The 10,635-nt window shown below is 41.4% G+C and overlaps 1 long non-coding RNA gene across 1 annotated transcript; it reads left to right on the forward strand.

The window, feature by feature from the left end:
* The first annotated feature begins 5,345 nt into the window (after positions 1-5,345).
* Positions 5,346-8,198, forward strand: LOC147327478 (uncharacterized). Its single transcript, XR_015130023.1, has 2 exons — positions 5,346-5,456; positions 7,417-8,198. It is a non-coding gene; the product is annotated as an uncharacterized LOC147327478 (long non-coding RNA).
* Positions 8,199-10,635: the final 2,437 nt, after the last annotated feature.

A 10,635-nucleotide genomic window follows, 5' to 3' on the forward strand; every position in this document is an offset into this window, starting at 1 on the left:
CACTCTTTCTGCTCCCTCCATTGTACTCCGCACACACAGCTTACCTGTATTATAGTGCTTAGGCTGATTGCAAAGTGAACTAATTATCTAAAAAAGTTTTCACATGTGAAAGTGTGCCAGACAGTTGGCAAATTAGTGTTAATGATAGCCATACATGTGTATACTTTTTCTAGGAGTGTGCTGGAAATTTGGTAATTGAGTGTTGTGCAGTGGATTGTGCCTACAGTTTTGCAAAGTGTGTGTTACAAAATTGCAAACTGAGTGCAAAGCAGTTTTTGTGCTTTTAGTTTTGCAAACTCAGTGAGTGGTTTTGCTATAAGTCTGAATAGTTTTAGAGATTGTGCTACAGGAATCACAGTTAGGGTTTAAGCATTCAGAAAAAACTGTAAACTGTTTTGGGAACATTACAAAAATGGCTTTAAATACAGGAGAGCAGGGTGTGAAATACAGTCTGAAGTTCTTGCACTTCCTGCACCACTGAGGAATCAAGTGTAAAAACAGCAGTATTGTCATCATAGACTAGTTTTTTGGGGATGCCCATACCCAAATAATTTATAAACATAAAGAACAAAATCGGTTTAAAATGATTTGCCATATTTGTTTATTTCCAAGCATGCACTGTGCAATCCCGTGGGAGCTTAAGAAATCAGATAAATGGTCTTTTTTATGACATCGACACACTGAATTGTATTCATAGGGAAAATTCTGAACCAAATAGCAGCCTTAGAATGAACACAAGCATTAATACGTTTATTCAGCAGCAATTAATGATCCACTGCATCCAGCACCTTAGACAGATCCACAGATAATATGGTACAATGCAATTCTGTGCTCAGAGCAGCTTTGTCTCTGTATCTGTATTACCTATTTGTTTGCTGTACTGCACAAGGTTTTACTTTACAATGGGACAGCTATATTTTGGTATCACAATTCGTCAAACAGACCTTCTAATTTGGGGTGTGTATGAGAGCATTCATGTGTAATTGTGCAAAGAGTATGCTTTCAAGAATCAGTGTGATTAAATATTTTGCCCTTTAGGTCTGCTCTTCTCACCATTTCTATAACCCCCAAATCTCAGCTGAATATTTAAAGTATGAGTAAATCACATCTTGTTTTAATTTTTTTTTCTTATCAAGGTAAACACAGAGTCACTTTTGGAGGTCCAGATTTGGGACGAGGACCTATCCTATGATGATCTTTTAGTATCATGTCAGAAAGACCTGTGGGCGGGGAGCAACACATTTAGATGCCCATCCAGTGGAGGTCGCTTTGCGCTTCATTATACTCTGATCTGCGACCCTCATCTGACAGGAGAGAAGTGTGAGCGCTATAAACCTTCACCATAGTTACAAATGCTGTAACTAATATCTGTATCAGATCTGTTGAACTTACAACGTAAAGGATCACATGAGTTTATTTACAGATGAGTGTATGTACTTGATCTCTTAGCACTGGGATATGATATGATTCAGGTTTACTTCATGTAATGTATATTTTTATCACTTAGTTATTCATTGATCAAATAAATCATGATTATAGTCATTCACTGACTAGCATTACATATAGTTGAAATAAAAAAAGCACTTTCTAAATTTCAACATGTTAATTTTAAATATAGGTCTGTGAACACACATATCTAGAAAAGAAACCATCCATCATTTATATAATATTTTTTTTCATATAAATGAAGTAATTTACTGAAATGTGCAAACATACATAAAAATATAGTATATAAGACTGAAACAGATTGCATATTTAGGTTTGGGCTGTTTCTGGGGTTTCGGGGTACCTGAGGATATTTTAATTCTCATTCTAAAAAATAAAGCAATGGCTTATCAGACACTTTCCAGATGCTATTCCATGACTCCTGAATCAATGATGATCATTTTATGTGTTCATAATTCCCCAACACCACAGGGTGAATGCAGGCCCAAACTCTAACAAAAGAATTGCATAAATTGCTTTTGGAATTACAGCCACTTTTGTTTATAGTCCATTAGTTCAGAGATACAAATATAATTGGGCTATTGATTGAGAAACAATTTCAAGACCTTCTATTACTACATAAGACCTGGTTCATCATCATCATTCTATGATTAACAGCAATTACAATTAAGAATGTAAACCATTTTTAATTGACTCCAAGTGTTGCATATGTATTCTGCAGTTTTCCACAGGAACTCTCAATATGAGGGCCAAAGATAGTTAGGTCCATATATATTTGGACACTTAAGTCAGCTTTATTTGTACACCACACTTACAAGACATCAAGTGTCGGCTTAAGTGCTGAACAGAGGGAAAATGCAGTCAAAAAAAGAATTAAAATAAATGGCGTAAAAAGATACACATACATACATACATTATATATAAAAAAAAACAAAACACCCAGCACGCCCCTGCGGGCGGTTTTATCCTTCAAGCTCGGGTCCTCTACCAGAGGCCTGGGAGCTTGAGGGTCCTGCGCAGTATCTTAGCTGTTCCCAGGACTGCGCTCTTCTGGACAGAGATCTCCGATGTTATTCCCGGGATCTGCTGGAGCCACTCGCCTAGCTTGGGCGTCACCGCACCTAGTGCTCCGATTACCACGGGGACCACCGTTACCTTCACCCTCCACATCCTCTCGAGCTCTTCTCTGAGCCCTTGGTATTTCTCCAGCTTCTCGTGTTCCTTCTTCCTGATGTTGCTGTCATTCGGAACCGCTACATCGATCACTACGGCCGTCTTCTTCTGTTTGTCTACCACCACTATGTCCGGTTGGTTAGCCACCACCATTTTGTCCGTCTGTATCTGAAAGTCCCACAGGATCTTAGCTCGGTCATTCTCCACCACCCTTGGGGGCATCTCCCATTTTGACCTCGGGACTTCCAGGTTATACTCGGCACAGATGTTCCTGTACACTATGCCGGCCACTTGGTTATGGCGTTCCATGTATGCCTTGCCTGCTAGCATCTTGCACCCTGCTGTTATGTGCTGGATTGTTTCTGGAGCATCTTTACACAGCCTGCACCTGGTGTCTTGCCTGGTGTGATAGACCCCAGCCTCTATGGATCTTGTGCTCAGAGCTTGTTCTTGTGCTGCCATGATTAGTGCCTCTGTGCTGTCTTTCAGTCCAGCTTTGTCCAGCCACTGGTAGGATTTCTGGATATCAGCCACCTCCTCTATCTGCCGGTGGTACATACCGTGCAGGGGCCTGTCCTTCCATGATGGTTCCTCGTCTCCCTCCTCTTTCTTGGGTTTCTGCTGCCTGAGGTATTCACTGAGCACTTGGTCAGTTGGGGCCATCTTCCCAATGTATTCTTGGATGTTCGTTGTCTCATCCTGGACTGTGGTGCTGACACTCACCAGTCCCCGGCCCCCTTCCTTCCGCTTAGCGTACAGCCTCGGGTGCTGGACTTGGGGTGAAACCCTCCATGCATGGTAAGGAGCTTTCTTGTCTTTATGTCAGTGGCTTCTATCTCCTCCTTTGGCCAGCCTATTACCCCAGCAGGGTACCTGATCACGGGCAGGGCGTACGTGTTGATGGCCCGGATCTTGTTCTTACCATTCAGCTGACTCCTCAGGACTTGCCTGACCCTCTGCAGGTACTTGGTGGTTGCAGCTTTTCTAGCGGCCTCTTCATGGTTCCCATTCGCCTGCGGGATCCCCAGGTACTTGTAACTGTCCTCTATGTCTGCAATGTTGCCTTCTGGTAGTTCAATCCCCTCAGTTCTGACTACCTTCCCTCTCTTTGTTACCATCCGACTACACTTCTCCAGTCCGAACGACATTCCAATGTCATTGCTGTATAGCCTGGTAGTGTGGATCAGTGAATCGATGTCTCGTTCACTCTTGGCATACAGCTTGATGTCATCCATGTACAGGAGGTGGCTGACAACTGCTCCGTTCCGTAGTCGGTATCCGTAGCCAGTCTTGTTAATGATCTCACTGAGGGGGTTCAGGCCTATGCAGAACAGCAGTGGGGACAGAGCATCTCCTTGGTAGATCCCGCCCTTGATGGTGACTTGTGCTATGGGCTTGGAGTTGGCCTCTAGTGTTGTGCGCCACATCCCCATTGAGTTCCTGATGAAGGCTCTTAGGGTCCCATTGATCTTGTACAATTCTAGGCATTCCAGTATCCAGCTGTGGGGCATTGAGTCATAGGCCTTCTTGTAATCAATCCAGGCAGTGCACAGGTTGGTCAGTCTGGTCTTGCAGTCTCGGCTGACTGTTCTGTCTACCAGTAGCTGGTGTTTTGCGCCTCTGGTATTCTTGCCAATTCCTTTCTGTGTCCCGCTCATGTATTGACCCATGTGCCTGTTCATCTTAGCCGATATGATGCCTGACAGGAGCTTCCATGTAGTACTGAGGCAAGTTATTGGTCGGTAGTTGGAGGGGACCGGTACCTTCTTGGGGTCCTTGGGGATCAGGACCGTCCGACCTTCGGTTAGCCATTCCGGGTGTCCCTCGTTAACTAGCAGCTGGTTCATTTGTGCTGCCAGACGCTCGTGGAGTGCAGTCAGCTTCTTTAGCCAGTAGGCGTGAACCATGTCGGGCCCTGGTGCTGTCCAACTCTTCATACTGGAGACCCTTTCTTGGATATCTGCCACTGTGATGGTTACTGGACCCTGTTCAGGGAGGTCGCTGTGGTCTGCCCTCAGATCCACTAGCCACTGAGCATTGCCGTTATGGGTTGCGTCCTTCTCCCATATGCTCTTCCAGTATTGCTCCGTCTCCAGCCTTGGTGGTGCTGTTCTCTTATTATTATTGTTCCCTTGCCACTGAGAGTACACCTTTGCTGGTTCTGTGGAGAACAGCTGGTTTATTCTCCTGCCTTCGATCTCTCTGGTGTACCTCCTCAAGCGGCTGGCCAAGGCTGTGAGTCTTTGCTTGGCAGTTTCCAAGGCCTCAGGTATGGACAGCTTGCTGTATTTCTTAGGCACCTTATTTGTCGCACCTTTCTGCAACTCCGTTAGTTGGCTAACCTCCCTCCGTGCTACTTTGATCTTGCCCTCTAGCCTCCTTCTCCATGGAGGGTACTGCCCCTTGTGGCTGTTCAACTTGTAGCCAAGCATCTCACTGATCACTGTTGCCGTATTGTAGATCAGCTTGTTAGTGTCGGTAATCGTGGCTGTAGGTATTGCCCGTAGTGCTGCATTAACATCATCTAGCAGACCTTCTGAGGGTACTTCACGTAATCTTGGTAACCGGCTACGGGGGATCCAGGTTTCAAGCTTGGCCATCTATATACCATATATACATAATGGGCTTGGATTTACATAATTATGAATGAAATGTGCTCTATTTGGAAGCAGCCACCCACCCCATGTATATATATATGCATTTAATATCTTCTGTCTTCTGTGCAGAGTACATAGAACAGATCAAGTCTGGACAGGAGAAGTTTGAGTCCCTGGCATCTCAGTTTAGCGACTGCAGCTCCGCTAAGAATGGTGGAGATCTGGGACTGTTTGGTAGAGGTATGCACGGCGTGATGTCATTCTCTGTTCAGTGCAGTCTCTCATTCAGCATCTCCTTCATCTGTCTTTCTGAATAAAACAAAATCCTGCACATAGCTCTCCATCAAGTGATCAAACATTCAGTGCATGAATAACTGATAGTAGTGACAAGTTAAACCAGCAGTTTGTGAGCACAGTTTAATTCCATATTTGTCACACGTTTCAAACATCAATCCCTAATTTCCCTCGGGATTAATAAAGTATTCTGATTCTGATTTTCAATATGAGACAAGGATAACCAGAGTAAATACAGAAGTTGCAGTTTTTACCCCTCGGCCGTAAAAAGCCGATGTGGTATTGTCGTCACTCCGCCTGATGCATGGGTGGCATGAATGCACAAGTTTGTGAATGCGATAACTCAAAGCAAAGTTCACACTATAGGTGTATCTCCTAAGAATCTTGGGCAAGTTCAAATTTCATTAACCTCAACCTAAATGTAGGGCTGCTCGATTATGGCAAAAATGATAATCACGATTATTTTCACTGAAATCGAGATCTCGATTATTTGACGATATTTATTTAACAATAACAATGTATTGAATAATGACTTTAAAAAATAATATAAAATAGTGTGCAAATACTGATAACAGTGCAAATGTTTGCAATATAAAAAATAAATGAAAAATGTAAACATCTATGTTTAGTGAACTTTGCAGTGTTGCTCTGTGGTGCAGCTACCACACTGTAGCAGAGTTTACACACTATGTCTACTTGATCCACATCTGACTCTGCGAACCCATAATGGTTTTTTGTTTTGTTTTGTTTTTAACCTCTCTTTTCAACCAGCGGCAGTCACTCTCCTCTCCAAATAACTTCTGCTTAGCTTTCCGAGCTTCCCTCGGGTCCTCTTAATTGTTGTGACGCGTGTTCGAAATGCAGAGAGGTGCGCTCGATTTGCCACACGGAGCAGCGCGAGAGTAAAGCACGAGGGAGGGGCTAATAATCGGCTCAGTCATTTTTAATGATCGTTGAAAGCCCAGATCGTAATCGTGATTAAAATTCGATTAATTGAGCAGCCCTACCTAAATGTCAATATTAGAGGTGAAGTTTTCTGAAAAATCTTGTGAATGCGATAAAGAAGGAAGTCTCAATTTTCAAATTTATACCATAGGAGCATCAGCCACGAGGCTTTAAGGCTTTAGGGGTAGCACTGGTGACTGCCAGTTATTTTAAGTGATGACCTCATTTATTATGATCATCTGAAACACCAGCAAGTCCACCTCTGAATGTAGCTTTGTGTTGAGCTGATCTGGCCATTGGTTCTTGAAAACCCTCCAATGTGGCTGAATTAAAACATTTTGCAAAGAAGAGTTGGCCCAAATTTGTCCACAGCGAAGTGAAAAAGATTATTAGCAGTTATTACTAGCATTTGTTTGACCTGAAACTGTACGTTAGGCTTGTAGGAGCTGTTTTTGTGTTGTTACCTTTGTGTGCCACTAGGGGTCACTTTTTGAATGTTTATGGTGTCTTACTTAAGGTATGCACAGGTAATTATCAGAGGGTGTTGTTGTTCGGAAGGAGCAAACGGTTTGTGACACGCTGGAAACTAAGAGAACTGTTGAACAACAAATGCAGCCAATTGAAAGCATTAAAGGTGTTAAATGGGCAAGATAAGCACAGCTGGATTTATTGGATTTTCTCAAGTTTCATTCATAAGAGTGGCACCGCGTCACCCCCGCCATCGAACACCTAAGTGGCTTCAAGTGTAGGCTTAGCCTGTACAAGGCTGTTATCTAGCTGCACAAACTCTGTAGAACTGAATAAAAGAAATTAATGTAATTAATCATGTAAATGAGCTAATATGTCATTAATATGAAATAGTCATACAAATGAATGATTACCTATAGATGCACGTGCTGATGTGCATCATGTTGTATGAGTTTTTATTTGGATAATGGCTCAGTGTGTGTTTCTGCTTTAGGTCAGATGCAGAAGCCTTTTGAAGACGCCTCCTTTGCTCTCAAAGTGGGAGACATGAGCGGCCCTGTTTTTACTGACTCTGGAGTCCACATCATCTTACGCACTGGTTGACAAGAAGACTCCACACGTTGTACTTTCCTCTTCCATCATCAAGCACACATACAAAGTCTAACCCAGTCAATCCTGCAGATTATTTTAATGGCACATAGCACCCCAGTAAACAAAGCTTAAAGCCTGCATCGCATCATTTGAGGCAGGATCCGTTTGTTCCAAGCACCATTAAACGATTATTCTTTAAGATCTTTTATTAACGATGACAGTGCCTGTTGACGTGACCGCCCTATGGAAACTTTCATATAAGTGAGGATTATTTAAAGTCTACTTGGTATGTGCATGACTTCTAAAGGACCACTTACTGTATGTTTCCCCATAAGATTTCCCATTTCCACTGTATGTGTGCCAAAGCAGTTCCTTAACTGTTTTGGAAAATAGGTTCAAATACTTTCTAATATTAGCAGCATCCCTGCAGATGGAGAAAGCACTGTTGTTCTGAGTTTACTAGAGTTAATCTTTGTGTTTTCCATTATTCAAAAAATGGAATTATTTCTTTACACAATCCACTCTGAAAACGCATGATTTCTGGCCTTTGGATATGCCTTGATGGCACCGCTGAAAGCTTGCAGGTTTTAACAATAATCTCCACAGCTTTTAAAACCATCAATGTTCAGATGAACTGTTAACACTGTTGTGTCATTGAGGCAAAAATAAAATCTCCTTTTGTAAGTCTGGTTTTTGTTATTTCCATGATTTAACCACCTTCAAGCGTTTCCAGTTTAGAAACTCTTTAGGAAGAGACAGGAAGTGACTAAAGTGTAGATTGTATATCGGTTTTAAACCTCTGATCTGGTGTTATGTGTTGGGTCTTCAAAACAGGTGTGTATAGATCCTTAGTTTTTGTATGCGAGGCTTTTCTTTTTCATAGCCTATAAAAATAAAGACCTTTCAAACATGTGAGCAATGCAGCGCATTAAAGGAAAACTACTTCTTGCTTCTCATCCCAACAAAGGACATCTATAGGGGAAAAAAGGTTCCAAATGAAAAATATTAAAGGACAAATGGAAACAACAGACCGCATAAAACTGATGTAATTAAAATCTGTAAAAGCTGCTGTCAAATACTCATATTTAGGCTGTCATAAAGCACAATAATAGACATTAATTTCTGGGATGTTAGGTTTGTTTTCAAGTTGATTTATAGAAATGAAAAACTGTTTGGTGTCAACCATTGATTGGTGTAGTGGTTAACACCACACATATGTTTGACCTCGTTCAGTGCCCAAGTCTGTTCTACATAAACCTTAGTGTTGCAATTTAGTCATATCTTTAAATGTATCTTTTTAATGTACCCACAGACATGTACTGGTGGTTCTGTAGTCTCTAGACGTCTTGACTGTAAAGCCCTGGTTCTCCCTTGGCAAATGTTTTCAACATTTCACCACTATCTCCTTTCACTTTTCATACGTAAGTTGTCTTGGATTCCTCCCAATGCTTTTATGTGTTTCCCATTCTCAGAATCAGCTCTGTTTGTAAACACACCTGACCTCTTTCACAAGCTGTTTTCTGCAGTGAAAATAACAAATCACAAGTTTTTATTGGTCAATTATTGCTTAAGCATGCGTGTCAACTTCACTACGAGGCATGTACATAAAATTAACGTCTAAATCTTTAATCTGAATTTTTATAAATAATCATGCTAATCATGATTGGGCCATTTGACACCATCACATCTGGACAAAAAACGTTTCTCTTATAGAAAATGTTATAAAGGCTGTGTGGAAGTTCCTCAAACCATATGCATTATAGTGCTGTGAGATACAACAAGTTTTGGTATTGATCTGATATCAAATACAGTCCCAGGACTGCTGATGCCAATACACATGTGCACATATACACATACTTTTAACATAAGAAGGGCAGCTTTGTTGGGGAGATTATGGAGTGTGTCATGACTTATTAATCATCATTATTCTGAACATATTTTAATGATCCCTAACTCACTGGGATTTTTACATTGCACTTAAATTAGTTAACACGACAAAAAACACCTTTTTGGAGATCTGGCGTGTAAATATGCCTGAAAGTCAGAAATTGACCCATTTCTGTTGTTTAAATGTGCAAAAGACTATTAACATGTGACAGTCAACACAAAAAGGTTCAGACAGTTTTCATAGTGTGTTTTCATTCAGTGGGCTACAGACTGAACTTGGAGGATAGAAATAAAGTATTGATCGTACGTTGCTATTATTGATCCGATACCAATACCTGCATTGGTATTGATACTATCGACTGCCGTGTTCTTTCTAAAGGCCAGCAGAGAAAAACTCCTGTAGATCACGTTATAAAAGAATATATGTAAGTAACCACAGAGAAAACTGTGGGGTCCTTTTATTTTGAGAGAAGATGAGTAAAGTCAAAGTATAAGTTTTCGAAATTTATTAGGCGGGTAAAGGTTCAAATTAAGATGGCTGCTGTGCCTCTTCCTCTGTTTAGTGAGCCAAACGGACAAAGGTCACTGCATCCAAGCAGTAAACACTTTTATCATGAGTCACACAAACAGAATATTAATATGATTGGTTAAAAAGTTGGGGAGTAGCTGTGGTTTATACTTGGCTTTTCCCTTATTTGGGATTTGGTCTGGCTCTCGCTCATCATACATCTCCAGCAGTGGGCATCTCCCTGTGGAGAGATGGAGAGAAAACTCCTCCCTACACACACACACCAGAATTTACAGCCTCCAGTACTTTTCCAGGGCATCCTGACTCCAGTCTGCACACGAGTGTGTATTCTGCTGCACACCCTGCACAATGCACAAATAGAGTAAAAGAAATCAGTTCCAACAAAACACTAATTTGATTCATGCTATGCAGTTTGAAGCATAAGCTTGTGTCGTTTTGGTCATGTTAGTGTTTTGGAGCCAGAAGTTTACATACTTGGACAACATGATGGAGTGCTAATTTAGCAGCTCATTCTAGTTACCTTGATTCACAAGCTGTCTTCATAAACGGTGTCAGTGCAACAGGCACACATAAAAGCTATTTAGTGCTAAAGATTAGACTAATATGACACTAAGATGTATAACAATATAAGTATTTCCCCAAAATAAAGCACAAACCTCTACACCACCCAGAAATTTTGTTAATATAACCACAAATTCAGCTCAG

The sequence above is a fragment of the Aulonocara sp. 'chitande type north' Nkhata Bay genome, linkage group LG6 (assembly GCF_057382095.1).
Source record: "Aulonocara sp. 'chitande type north' Nkhata Bay isolate Kocher_YH1m ecotype deep benthic linkage group LG6, A_spYH_male_GT1.1, whole genome shotgun sequence".
Taxonomy (NCBI): Eukaryota; Metazoa; Chordata; class Actinopteri; order Cichliformes; family Cichlidae; genus Aulonocara; species Aulonocara sp. 'chitande type north' Nkhata Bay.